General features: G+C 43.2%; 2 non-coding genes across 2 annotated transcripts; one reads left to right on the forward strand and one right to left on the reverse strand.

The window, feature by feature from the left end:
* Positions 1–2282: 2282 nt before the first annotated feature.
* On the forward strand, positions 2283–2364 carry trnas-acu (transfer RNA serine (anticodon ACU)). The gene has a single exon. It is a non-coding gene; the product is annotated as a tRNA-Ser (tRNA).
* An 11414-nt stretch (positions 2365–13778) lies between these two features.
* Positions 13779–13850, reverse strand: trnah-gug (transfer RNA histidin (anticodon GUG)). The gene has a single exon. It is a non-coding gene; the product is annotated as a tRNA-His (tRNA).
* Between the last annotated feature and the right edge of the window lie 1316 nt (positions 13851–15166).

Consider the following 15166-nt stretch of genomic DNA (forward strand, 5'->3'; position numbering starts at 1 on the left):
ATGATAGAAAGAATGAAGGAGTTTATTCACAAGATTTGGAAATGCTGGTGCAGAAACACGCAAGTTTGAGGTAAACAAATGAGATTTTCACAAAATGTGAGGGTTGAATGACTAAATCGGGGAAACCCCTTCTTTCGTGTGAATCAATAACTTCAGTTAGGTCTTAAAAACCATGAGTGAATGTTTGGATGAGAGTTTCTTCCACTCAATAGAGTTAGTCAAATTGCGAACGACTTTCCAGAAATAAAGTGTAGAATCTGATTTCACAGTGTTTTAAAAGATACCTGAAAAAACATACAAGGAGAAAGTCTTACATTGAGAGAAATTCAGTGTGGTTGCGTAAAAATTTCGAATTTGGTTGACTTCAGACACAAAGACATTTCATGAACACGTACAACTGAATAAGATTGAGTATAAAAAGTTAATGGATTGATAAGGTGTGGCGTATTATTCAAGGTGAAACTCTGTAAATGGAGCTGATGTCCTAAAGTAACTGCAGACAGAAGTTATAACCTAATGATAGGAATTGAATCGTCACTTGGACTTTAAAGATTTGACCACATTCACATGACGTTACGTATATTTCCTACATTCTTAACTCAACCTAAGAAATGCACCAAGAAGATTCTGTCCTTTTGTGTTGTTAACCCGCTGTACTTCTCTGCAGCACGCTATTGAAGATAAAATCTGCTCAAACCAACATTCAATTCAATACGAAATTCGAACGGTCCTATGTGTGTTTTTTTCTTTTGATTATTGCAATAACCTTTGTGAGTTTGTAACAAACTGCATAACATGAAACCAGTTCAGCATCTATTTTCCCGGAATTTAACGCAGTGCACATGCCAAACGTTATTCATCTGCTGAAAAATCAACTTTGCCTCTCTCTCCACACCTGTCTCTTCACGTTTTAAATACTTGTTTGTTGATCAAGGAGTCATTATCCAGAAAGGGACGTTTGCCAATCCACAAACACGGGTATTTTCCCATAAACTTGGCTTTGCTCAATATCATCTTCCATCCGTACCCCTCAAGACAATGAATAATTGAAGCTGCTCCATGTGAGGCTCAAATTTAAAACTTCGGAGGGCACAGCCCATTATACTGGCACAGAGATACTGTGCACTGCCCACCTGCAGCACAGGAGCAACACATTAATGCTTACCTCCACATTCCTGGTTGTACCTTAACGTTTGGGAAACTGAGTTTCTCTGATTCCATGGCTAGTAACGATCATCTTCACCAGTGGTTCTGTACCTGAGTGAGGAAAGTGGTGAGCTGCTCATTGCAAAGATGGGTAGATTGTTGAAATATACAATGTCAACATTTGCCTTCACTAACCAATGTACATTTTATTTTGTTTTTTATCTGTAAAAATCTTAAAAATTTCATCTTTAACAGACTCAATGACAGGTCTCCATTGTGACTCTGGCATCAAATTCCAATTTGTAAACCCCCTCTGAATTCTTCCACCACAGTCCGTTGTTTGGGAAGTGTTCCTCTTGTGGGAAATGCACTTCCCCGTGTGTCAACTGCTGCTCCCAGCATTCTCTCTGGTACTGCACTCATTTTCCTTCTGACACTTGCTCACTGTGTTGCTGTGATCATACAGTGACTTGTTGTAGCATGGCCCAGGAAAATGACACAGATCAAGGTTTTTGCATTGTTGAATTCAATTGTCAGTTTAACCTCATTTAGGATTTTGAAGTTGTCTGTTCTGTACACAGGTGCGTGTCAAAAATATCTGAGCAGAAGAAAGGTGTTCCAAATAATGACATTGAGCACTATGCACTCTCCTCCAGTCCGGAAAACAATTCCTTACAGGCAATTTAATCGACAATAGACAATAGGTGCAGGAGTAGGCCATTCTACCCTTCCAGCCAGCACTACCATTCATTATGATTATGGATGATCATTCTCAATTAGTATCCTGTTCCTGCCTTATCCGCATAACACTTGATTACACTACCCTTATGAGCTCTATCCAACTCTTTCTTGAAAGAACACCTCCTGCTTTTTCAGGTTCTTCATTCCGTTGACTTCACATATTCACAGATTTCAACAGACTTTGTTACATAGTCTTTTCTTCATTTTTGTTCAGATCACTGTGAGCAGAGTGTCACAGTGGGAATGCCGTTGCCCCACAACCCAGAGGTCAGACCATAGTCTTGGGACCGTACTGTGCTATTTAGCATTTCACTGGACCAGGGAGAAATATCTACTGTTCAGCATAATTTACGCAATTCACTTATTCATAAGTTCATACACATGCCAGCATATGTGACGAGGTGGCCGAGAGGTTAAGGTGATGGACTACTAATCCATTGCGCTCTGCGCGCGTGGGTTAGAATTCCACTCTCGTCGCTGTTTTCAATGTTGCTATTTTTGTATGTTGACACCTGTCTTATTGAAATTGGAACTCCAATGGTCAATTTATATGCATCGACGCTATCATAAAATCTCAAAGAATAATTTGAGTCAGTTGCCTAAACTGCATTGAAACGTAGATCACATCGGGATAATGAAAAGCAACGCGATTTTCTTTTTCAAGTCGAGCAGCTGGGACCTTTTATCGTATGAAAGAGATCCAGGAAAACCAAAATACAAGAGATGTGAAGGGCGTGTTTATGTAATGGGATTCTTAATGACTGTTTTGTCAAATGAAATCTGGAACAGGTTGAGTAGAAGTGATTCATCTTGGTGAGAAGAGCACAGAAAAACTGCACAAAATAATGGAAATATTTCAAAAGGGGCAGGGCGTGGGTGTTGGGGCACCGAGAACTGACTATAAATGCACAGTAGAGAATTGCAGATGTGGGTGCCATGCAGAAGTACGGAAAGACTTACACATTGGTCTCTTCCTCGCCCGTTGCTCTCGCCATTGATGAAGGCTGGGAACAAGGCACAGATAAACACAAGATGTGGGAATCAAGCTCCAAAACGTTATGCACACACTGGATGCATCACATTGAACTATGAACAACTGGAGAAGTCAGCATGTTGACTGTAGGGACTGAACCTAAACTGTGGATCAATAATCGCAAATTCATGCAGAATTAGCACGAAAAATGATTTAATGTGCCTTTATACGCATGTCATTAATAGACGTTTCTTTCTAATACCCGTGTGGTTGAAAGAAGAGGACACCACATGTCAAGATGGATGACAACGTAGTTCACCCATGAATGCCCTCTGACTCAGTTCACGGTGAATTAAGAATGAATAACAGATCCTCTTCAGACCAATGATTACAATCCCTGGGAGAATAAGGAAGAATAAAAATACATGGATAATGCGGAAAATGGGAATCGTGCCTTTGTGGACTCGAATTCAATTGATTATCAAACTAAACAGACACAAGAATACCCGCAGTACCAAGCAGTCAGGGCCATGGGGTGTCTGCAGGAAGGGATTCAATTACCTGCTCATGTTAAAACTCGCTTGCTCAGTCACAATACACACAGGTCATTCACCACTCTCATACGTGAGAAGTGATCACTCTGGAGACCAACTGACGGAGTCACTAGCAAGTTTACAAATGACAGCAGGAATTAAATTCTACTGTTATTGCAGCTGTTAATCCCAACCAGCAATGAACCCTGTTTGGATGGGTGTTTCCAGTGGAGTTCCACAGTTTTCTGATGTAGACCAAATATTTAGACTTAGTTATAGGAGCCATGGTTCAGATGTTTGCTGACGATGCAACAATTGGTCGCGTAGTTGACTATTATGAAGAATGTCAGAGAATGCAGGGATGCATCAATCAGGTGGAAAGGAAAAAAGTCGAACAGAATTGAATCCAGACCAATGAGTGTTAAAGAAATTTGGGAGAAGAAACAATAACAGTGAGTATCCTATGTGGTGTAGACAGACAAAGAGATCTTGGAATGGACATTCATGATCACTGAAGATCAATGGACAGGGGAATCAGTTGTACTGAAGTGCGTACTGTAGATGCTGGAGATCAGAGTCAAGATTAGAGTGGTGCTGAAGAAGCACAGCAGGTCAGGCAGCATCCGAGTTGCAGAAAGAAATGACGTTTTGGGCAAAAGCCTTCATCAGGAATAAGGCTGGGAGCCTCGAGGTTGGAGAGATAAATGGGAGGGCTGGGGTTTGGGAGAATTTGGCTGACAGTGCAATAGGTGGATGGAGGAGGGGATAAGAGTGTTAGGTCGGAGAAGAGGGTGGAGCGGATAGGTGGGAATGAAAATAGACAGGTGAGACAGGTCAGCAGGACGGTGCCAAGCTGGAAGGTTGGAACTAAGGAAAGGTGAAGGAGAGGAAATGAGGAAACTGGAGAAATCCACATTGATGCAATTGGGGTTGAAGTGTCATAAGGCAGAAGATGAGACATTCTTCCACCAGGCGTCGGGTGGTGAGGGAGTGGTGGTGGAGGATGCCCAGGACCTGCATGTCCTCGGGAGAGTGGCGGGGGAGTTGAAATGTTCAGTCACGGGCATTGGGGTTGATTGTTACCGGTGTCCTGGAGATGTTCTCTGAAGCGCTCTGTGAGAAGGTGTCTGGCGGCCCCACTCTAGAGGAAACTGCATCGATAACAACGAATGCAATAAATGACATGTGTGGAAGTGCAGGTGAAATTTTGATGGATGTGGAAGGCTTCTTTGGGGCATTTGGCGGAGGTGGAGGGTGCGTGGGCTCAGGGTTTGCAATTCTTGTGGTGGCAGAGGAAGGTGTTGGGAGGGAGGTTGGGTCATTAAAGGGCGTGAACTTGACTAGGTAGTCGTGGAGGGAACTGTCTTGTCGGAAAGTGGATGGGGTGAGGAGGGAAAAATATCTTTGGAGGTCAGTGTTACTGATTTCTTTTGCAAAGCCACTGACTCCCACAGCTATCTGGATTACACCACCTCCCAAACCACCTACTGCATAAATACTATCCTGTGTTCAGAACTCCTCCACCTCAACCGTATCTGCTCCCAGAAGACCAGTTCCAACCTAGAACACACCTGATGGCCTCCTTCTTTAAGGAGCGGAACGTCCCCTCCCATGTGTTTGAAGATGTTCTCTAACGCATCCCAGCCATGCCCTGCACCTCCATCCATGAACCCCACACCTCAAAACACGGCCAGGACAGAACAAGGACAGAGGAAGGGCCTCACCTTCCATTCCACCAACCTCCGCATAAATCAATTATCGCCCGATATTTTCACCACCTCTAAATTGACCCCACCAGCCGGGATATATTTCCCTTCCCCAAACCTATCCACTTTCCTCAAAGACCTTTCCAATGGACGACCATTTCCTCCCGGCACCTTTCTCTGCCACCGCAGGAATGCAAAACCTGAGTCCACATCTTGCCCCTCACCTCTGTCCAAGGCTCCAATGGAGACTTCCACATCCATCAAAAGTTCACCTGTACTTCCACACATATCACTCGTTACACCTGCTGCTCCAGATGCGGTCTCCTCTAAATTGGGTAGAGCGATGTCTTCTAACAGAGCACTTCAGAGAACATCTGCAGAACACCTGCAAGAATCAATTCCACTGCCCCATGGTCAAACATTTCAACTCCCCCTCCCTCTCCCCTGAGGACTCGCAGATCCTGGACCACCTCCATCGCCATTCCCTCACCACCTGACACCTGGTGGAAGAACGCCTCATCTTCTTCCTCGGGATCCTTCAACCCCATGGCATCAATGTGGACTTCATCATTTTCCTCAATTCCTCTCACCCATCTTACCCCAGTTCTAAACTTCTAGCTCAGCACCGTCCTCCTGACCTGTCCCACCTGTGTATCTTCATTCTTACCTATCCGCTCTACCCTCCTCTCTGACATATCACCTTCACCTACTCCTCTATCTACCTACTGCACTCTCAGCGACCTTCTCCCCAGACCTAGGCCCTCCCATTTATCTCTCCACCCCTAGGCTCACAGTCTTGTTCCTGATGAAGGGCATCTGCCTGAAACATTGAATTTTCCTCAGATGCTGCTGGACCTGTTGGACATCTCCAGCACCACTTTCATTTTGAGGAGAATCAGTTGAATGAGATGTTTTTTGGATATTTTCGATGGTTGACCACAGGTTGAGGACGATAGTAGAATTTAGCACACACCAGTATAGCGAATAGCTGAAGGACTGAGCACAAGTCTGGTCACTGCATTAATCAACATTTATTAAATTTTAAGATAAAAGATGGAGGTCTGAAGTATGCAAATTTTCCCATCAAGACTGCTTTACTATTCAATGAGTTTATCACTGATTTCTATCCAAGTCAGGGTGCTATGGGCCTTGGAGGGGAACTTTCAAATGGTAGTGTTTCGTTGCATCTTCCAACCTTGTCCTTCGAGTCAGTACTGTTGTTGAGCTTTGAAGGTTCTGTCAAAAATGCCCGGATGACTTACGCCAGTGCATTGTGTAGTTGGTGCATTCTCTGCAATTGTGCCTTAGCGGTGAAAGGACTAAATATTCAGGTACTGGAGAGGGTACAATCAAGTGACTGCATTGTCGTGGATGGTGCTTAGTACCTTAAGTGTTATTGAAGTTACACCCATCTAGGCAAATAGAGAGAGTTATGTTCCACATCTCATTTGTGCCTTATAAACGATGTAGGATTCATGGAGCAATGAGTTAGAACGTAGAGCATAGAACAAGGAAAAATACAGCACAGAACAGGCCCTTCGGCACACGATGTTGTGCCAAACAATTGTCTTAGCGTAAGCATCTATCCATGTACCTATCCAATTGCCGCTTAACGGTCACCAGTAATGCTGACTTGGCTACTCTCACAGGCAGGGCATTCCATGCCCCCATCACTCTCTGGGTAAAGAAACTACCCCTGACATCTCCCCATAACTTCAACCCTTCACCTTAAATATATGTCCCCTTGTTACACTCTATTGTACCCGGGAAAAAAGTCTCTGACTGTCTACTCTATCTATTTCCCTGATCATCTTATAAACCTCTATCAAGTCATTCCTCATCCTTCGCCGTTCCAATGAGAAAAAGCCTAGCACTCTCACCTATCCTCGTACAACCTATTCTCCATTCCAGGCAACATATTGTTAAATCTCCTCTGCACCCTCTCTAAAGCTTCCACATCTTTCCGAAAGTGAGGCGACGATAACTGCACACAGTACTCCAAGTGTGGCCTTACTAAGGTCCTGTACAGCTGCAGCATCACCTCACGACTCTTGAATTCAATCCCTCTGCTAATGAACGCTAATACACCATAGGCCTTCTTACAAACTCTATCCACTTGAGTGGCAACTTTCAAAAAGCTATGAACATAGACCCCAAGATCCCTCTGCTCCTCCACCTTACTAAGAACCCTACTGTTAACCCTGTATTCTGCATTCTTATTTGTCCTTCCAAAATGGACAACCTCACACTTGACAGGGTTGCACTCCATCTGCCTCTCCTCAGCCCAGCTCTGCATCATATCTAAGTCTCTTTGAAGCCGACAACAGCCCTACTCACTATCCACAACTCCACCAATCTTCGTATCGTCTGCAAATTTATTGACCCACCCTTCGACTCCCTCTTCCAAGTCATTAATAAAAATTACAAACAGCAGAGGACCCATAACTGAACCCTTCGGAACTCCACTTGTAACTGGACCTCAGGCTGAATATTTACCATCTACCACCACTCTGACTTCGACTGGTTAGCCAGTTCTCTATCCAACTGGCCAAATTTCCCACTCTCCTCGGCCTCCTGACTTTCCACAAGCCACCATAGGGAACCTTATTAAATGCCTTATTAAAATCCATGTACACTACATCCACTGCTCTACCCTCATCCACATGCTTGCTCACCTCCTCAAAAAAATCAATAAGTTGAGTTTATAATCAAAAACTGGCTATCAACGAACATGTTTTTTGGTGACAGAGTGTTTATGTGGAGTAATAGAGTCATAGAGATGTACAGCATGGAAACATACCCTTCGGTCCAATCCATCCATGCCAAACAGATATCCCTAACCAATTTAATTACGCCTGCCTGCACCCAGCCCATATCGCTCCAAACCCTTCCTATTCATATACCCATCCAAATGCCTCTGAAAGTTGCAATTGTCCCAGCCTCCACCACGTCGTCCGGCAGAGCACTCCATAAACATCCTACCCTCTGCGTGAAAACGTTGCCCCTTAGGTCTCTTTTATATCTTTCCCCCCACCCTAAACCTATGCCCTCTAGTTCTGGATTCCCCAACACGAGGGGAAAAACCTTGTCTTTTTATCTTATCCATGCCCCACATAATTGTGTAAACCTCTATAAGGTCCCCCACCCCGTTAGCTCTGACGCTCCAGGGAAAACAGCCCCAGCCTGTTCAGCCTCTCCCTGTAGCTCAAATCCTCCAACCCTGGCAACATCCTTGCAAATCTTTTCTGAACCCTTTCAAGTTTCACAACATCTTTCAGATAGGAAGGAGACAAGGAATGCACGCAATATTCCAACAGTGGCCTAACCAATGTCCTGTGCAGCCGCAACATGACCTCGCAACTCCTGTACTCAGTACTCTGACCAATAAAGAAAGCATACCAAACGCCTTCTTCACTATCGTATCTACCGGCGATTCCACTTTCAAGGAGCTATGAACCTGCACTCCAAAGTCTCTTTGTTATGCAACACTCCCTAGGACCTTACCATTAAGTGTATAAGTCCTGCTAAGATTTGCTTTCCCAAAATGCAGCACCTCACATTTATCTGAATGAAACTCCATCTGCCACTTCTCAGCCCATTGGCCCATCTGGCCCAGATCCTATTGTAATCTGAGGTAACCCTCTTCACTGTCCACGACACCTCCAATTTTGGTTTCATCTGAAAACTTTCTATCTGTACCTCTGATGCTCGCATAAAAATCATTTATGTAAATGACAAAACATAGAGGATCCAGCACCCATGCTTGTGGCACTCCACTGGTCACAGGCCTCCAGTCTGAAAAACAACCCTCCACCACCACCCTCTGTCTTCAACCTTTGAGGCAGTTCTGTATCCAAGTGGCTAGTTCTCTCTGTATTCTGTGAGATCTAACCTTGCTAATCAGTCTCCATGCGGACTCTAGTCGAACGCCTTACTGAAGTCCATATAGATCACATCTACTGCTCAGCCCTCATCAATATTCTTTGTTAATTAGTCAAAAAACTGAATCAAGTTTGTGAAACATGATTTCCCACGCACAAAGCTATGTTGACTATCCCAAATCAGTCCTTACCTTTCCAAATACATGTATATCCTGTCCCTCAGGATTCCCTCCAACAACTTGCCCACCATCGAGGTTAGGCTAATAGCCAGTATCAATCCCTTTTTCCTAAATACTAGCTCCGTGGACGATTACTCAGGGGAACTGGGTTACAGTAAAACCATTGAGTGCCAATGGGATACGATTAGGTTCTCATTTGTCAGAGTTATCATTACTCTATTTCATCCTTGGGTGGACAAATCTGATTCCAATCGCTGTCTGATTTCAATTTCCAACTCCCTCTGTGCTTGAAATTTCAACCGTTGCCTTACATAACTGTCTCCACCTGCCTTAATAATATATAAGGCCGCTGCAGGGGACAGCAGAGATTTACGAGGATGTTGTCAACACCGGAGAAAATGGAGCTCAGTGGAATTTTTTTTTAGGCTGGGATTATTCTCCTTGAAGCAAAGGAGGCGGAGGGGAGCTCTATAAACACATAATTACGTTTATAAACATTCAATATTCGTGGGACCTTGACAGGGTAGATATGGGCAGGTGGTTTACCCTCAAGTATGAAGCGCACCAGAGGACATGAATTCAGAATTAGTTATTGCCTATTTAGTTCAGAAATGAGGATTAATTTCTTTGCTCAGGGGCCAGTGAATCGGTGGAACTCCTAACCAAAACTGTTGTTGAGGCTGAGTTTTCTGTATTTCCAAACTGTACCAGACTGATATTTAACCAGAAAGACGATGAAGCTCTGTCGAGGTAAGGCAGGAGAATGGAGTTGAGGATTATCAGAACAGCCATGAATTCATTGAATGGTGGAGCAGACTCGATGGGCTCAATGGCCGACTTGCAATTCTACATCATTTTGTCTAACACATTATTTAGTGATAAGTTTAGAATTCTGTGGTGATGGGATGTAGTGATAGAAAAGTTTTCTCAAACTGATCAGACAGATCAGCAACGAGGCTCATAAGCTGATGAACAAGAAATGTGCTGTCGCCTGGAAACAACAAATGGCATTGTGCACACCACAGATGGGTATGTGCAGAAGGTGTGATTGCTGATAAAATTGGGGGAATCTAATGTTGTTGGCAAGATGGTGATCATGCTGGATGATGGATCGCGGTATGAATCACACAGCAATAGTTTGTGAAAGAATGTAAAATTTGTTTCATTAAAGAAGTTTTCTGCAGTTCCAATTCCACTTGACAGTTTAAAATACTGATCAGACCTTTATGTGGAATGTTACATCAAAATATTCATTCACAACACCACTGGATAAACTATTGATCTAATCTCTCCTTATTTGTTTCATTTGATGTAAATTCAGAGAAAGTCAAGATGGAATGAAAGGATTAACGGAATGTTGCACTCAATTTTATTATCCCAATTTAACTTACAACAGAAATAAATTGCTTTATTTCGACTTTGATGTGGTATAGATTTATCACAAATCTCCGGTGCAATGAAGGGCAAGAGCAAATTTCTCCATCCAATGTCTACTAAAGATGCGAGGCACGGAGGGAAACCACAGCTGCGTTTGATAGAAGTAACAGCCAGAGTAGGATTCAAATCCACACATGCATAAAAAAATGCAACCATCGCTTTAACCTTTGGGCCACTTTAGCCCGTGGCAAAGGGCGAATCCACATCATTATGTTTCTGCTTTCAGCGGGACAATAGTACCAGCAAAATCCAATGAATTTACATCGTCCTTGGAAGGAATACCTGTCCTTGATTCATTCCGATTCGGAATTGTCTCAGAATGAACCAGCGAACAAGAAATTCCCGTCACATTCACACGCACATTTAGTCTTGACTCATAATTTCTTCACATAGTTTCTCTCTCACGTGAAGAAGTATATATGGAGAGACGAGTGAAGGTGATGTATTAGCTCGATAGTCTTTCTCATATGACTGAACCCGGACTGGGTAAAATTCCCAGAAAAGCAGTTTTGTTCATTTCATTTTATTAATTTTGCTGCAACCTCACTCTGTTCATTGCAATGATCGGAAGTGAATTGGATTTCTATCATTGGAACGTTTAATGTTGTATTCAATTTTGCTCCGAAAATATTTCAGTTTAAATGAAATACTGATGAGAAAAACAGAAGGTTGAACTACAAAAAAAGATATCAGTTTTGATGCTTAATTACTTTGGCAGATTTCAGTGGGTATCAAATGAACCCAACATCACGGCGAATATCCTCCATTTAAGGCATATGATTAAAGCAGGAAATCGATAATCAAGAGACGAGTCACTTCCTGTTCATTATTGAAGATCTTCCCTTGACAATATACCAAATCGGCTCTGTTGCATTTATAATACTTCATGGGGAATATTAATTTAAATCTTTCAAAACTCTTAATTTTTTTGCTGAATCTTTTTTAGCTGCATACGTTTCCGATTTTTCTTTACATCTAAAGTTATCCAAAGTCGACTTTGTTTCCTCGCACCTTCCATCCTCCACACCCCTCTTTTACACTTTTACCTGGCCACAGGCTGTCTCTCTCTCCTGGTGAAACTCACTGCTTGTGTGTCTCGAAATATGCCTTTCCAAATATTTTGGAAACGGATTCTCAGAGTGACAGAAATTCTATTCCCATCATTTCTTTGTCCTACATCGATATTCTTGAAAGAGTGACGTTCAGATATTTACCGAATTGAAATAGAGAATTTACCACCTATTTCCTCTCTCCAAACCTCACATACTCTGGAAAACTTACATTCGGTTTTATTTTGTTCAGTTTCAAATTTTCAAACACACAAATAAATAAAATTCTATCCCCACTAAACGCTGTCAGCATAATATCTAATGTCTTTGTACCCCAGTAAGCGCTGGCATTGTCCTCTCTCTGATAGAATCACGGATTCCCTACAATGAAGAAAGTACAATTCAGCCAATCGAGTCTGTAAGGACACTCTGAAGAAAATCTCAACCAGACCTAGCTCCAGTCTCTATCCCCGCATACCTCTGGCTTGTTATTTCAAATAAACCTACTGAAATAAAAACCTGGCATCGTGTGACTTTATCACTGCGTTCCCTATGACTAATTCACTTAACTTATTGAATTCACTCCCTGGACACATCAGCGCAATTTAACATGGCCAATCCACCTAACCTACAGACTTAACAGCAGAGTGAAATACTGAGCAAAGGTACCATCACATTGAACACTATCTGTATCATGTTTAATGGCTTTACACACTGGTAACTCAGCCTAGTGAAAGCAAGCTGCGCCCATCGACCCGAATTCAATGCATCCAAACGCGGTTCTACGCTGTACAACCTCATTAGTGCTGCTGGAAATGATTCTGCACTCAGATCTGAATGGGTTTACTCTGTTTTCTTCCTCAGATTCCTGCTTTAAATAAACATATCAGTCAGGAACAACTCTATATAATGGTTTTCATTGCAGCACAAACACAATGTGCAGTTTGCAGAAGTTACGTGTTAGCACTTTCACTGACACACTCTCTCCCCAGGAGCTGCAGTCCTTCCCCAGCTGATTCTGACAGCACTGTCCTTCCTGTGACACGTCCCACCGAGAATGGAAGGCCAGGCATTAATAACCTTCACTGGATAACAGAGTGACAGATTTAAAACATTTTCGATGCCCCCAGCGGAGAATTGAGTCCTGAGACAGGAGGGGACACTAACCACGATACTGTGGAGGACAACAACATCGAAGGAAGCCCTTCAGCCTGTTGTGCCCGCACTTGTCCAACACAACTGCTCAACGACCTCAATCAAGTTTTCCATCGTTTCGCCCATAGACTTACATTCCTTGTCATCACAAATTCACATCTGAATCAGGTTAAAAATGTTTCCGCCTCTCTGACCCTTTCCGCACATATAATCAAACCTTTCTGCCTTTTCCCGAAATCTCTTGGCCCCAGTGTTCGATCCCTCCATCAATAACAAACGCTTCTGTCCATTTGCTCTGTATCTGAGTTAACAGTTCCGTGGTAACAGTGCTCGGCCATTGCGGAAAACCCGTGAAACTAATCTGTCTGAAAGAAGTCGCTTTTCCTCGATATTGTCCTGTGTCATTTTCCTGAGCTTGACCGCCCATAATCGCAAGTCCATATCAGTAAAAGCTGCTACCTGAAGATTGGCCTCACAACAGCCGTAACCAAATGGATCAGCTGATCTGCAGGTCCTGATGGTGGGGTTGGGGCACGTTCACCCAGCAACGGTGACCGCAGCAGCGCAGACTGAACACTATCAATGTGAGAGTCTGTGTTCGATTCTGCAGTGCCTTAATGAAATAGGAAATGATTCCGCAACCACATGATGAAAGAGGAGTGCTCCGAAAACTAGTGCTCAGTTAAACCTGTTAGACTCCAACCTGACGTTGTATGGTTTTTAACTTTTTACACCATAGTCCAACACCGGCATCTCTAAATTAATGTAATGGGGCTGTGGGATGAAAAGTTCAGTTAGTGATGGTAGGAAGGAGTGAAATCTCTGAGAACGGGTGGATTTGAATTCTGACATATGAAATACAGAGATGTGAGCGAGAAGAATTTGAAGGGAAAAGATCATCACCTTGGAAAAAATTACCTTACCCAAACAAATGATTCCTTTGTGTTTCCCAAGAGCTGCAGCAGATAGAGGAATTACTGCCGTGACTCGGATTCGAACCGAGGTTGCTGCGGCCACAACGCAGAGTACTAACCACTATACGATCACGGCATCCCACAGATGAGAGCGCTGATAATATGTAATAAATACAGTCTCATAGGACATATTAGCAGCGCAAATAATGCACAATATCAGTGCTAAGCGAACAGTGGCAGATATGTGGGAACTCAGAATGGGCTGACCGTTTAATATCGGTTCCCCCAGAGGCTGTGGTGATTCCATCATTAATATGCTGAAGGCTGAGATAAGTAGATTTCTCCAAAACATCAAAAACTCCGGGGACAGTACAGGTGTTGTTGAAATGTATGCTTCAATCGTAATGCAGTTTAACATTGGCTACTTCACCAGTTTCCCCACACAAGGCAGTAACCACTGCTGCCACATAGTCCCAATTCCCAGCCCCAGATTCAGAGGAACTGAGTAGCGCAGTCGCGAAGATGTACAAAAAAGCTTTATCAGCCAGTGGGTGGTTGGAATTTGGAATATACTATCTGCATTGTTCAGAGCGACAGAAACCCTTACAACCTGAATAAATATTCAGATGTGAGCTTGTGATGCAAAGACATATAAGTCTGTGGAGTAAGAATTGTGAAATGTGATTCAGTTCATTAGGCAGTTGTATTTGAGAAGTGTGGCCACATTTGGTTGAAGGGCCTCCTTTGACACTCTTGTTCTCGGTAGTATAGTAGTTAGTATCCCCGCCTGTCACAGGGCTCAATTCTCCGCTGGCGACAGTGTAAATATTTTAAAACTGTCGCTCCATTCCCAAGTGCGGGTATTGATACCTGTCCTTCTATTCTAGATGGGGCATGTCACAGGAAGGACAGTGCTGCCTGAATAAAGGTGGGGAAGGACAGCAGCTCTCAGGAAGGCTGTGTGTCAGTGAACGGCCAAACACGTGCCTTCTGCAAACTTCACCTTGTGACTGTGTTGGAATGAAAAGTATTTGACAGACTTGTTCCGGATTGATTTACTAGAAGCAGGAAGCTGAGGAAGAAACAACGTAAACACATTCAAATATGAGTGCAGAAGCATTTCCCGCAGCACGAATGAAACTGTAAAGGACAGAGTACCGTTTCGATACATTGAATTTGGGTTCATTTATTCTGATGAGGCTGTTACCAGGGTATAAAACTATTACAAAATGATACAGCATTTAATCAGTATGATGGAACATTGTCTCAGTAATTCGCACTGGTGTTCAGAGGGAGGGTTGGGTTGATTGGCAAAGTTAAGTTGCCCTCTCGTGTCCAGGGAGTGAATTAAGTAAGTTAAGTGAATTAGCCATGGGAAATGTGGGGATAAGGTCAGAAATCACAGGACGTCAGATTATACTCCAACAGGTTTATTTGAAATCATAAGGGGGG

Source organism: Hemiscyllium ocellatum, unplaced genomic scaffold (assembly GCF_020745735.1).
Source record: "Hemiscyllium ocellatum isolate sHemOce1 unplaced genomic scaffold, sHemOce1.pat.X.cur. scaffold_1518_pat_ctg1, whole genome shotgun sequence".
Lineage (NCBI taxonomy): Eukaryota > Metazoa > Chordata > Chondrichthyes > Orectolobiformes > Hemiscylliidae > Hemiscyllium > Hemiscyllium ocellatum.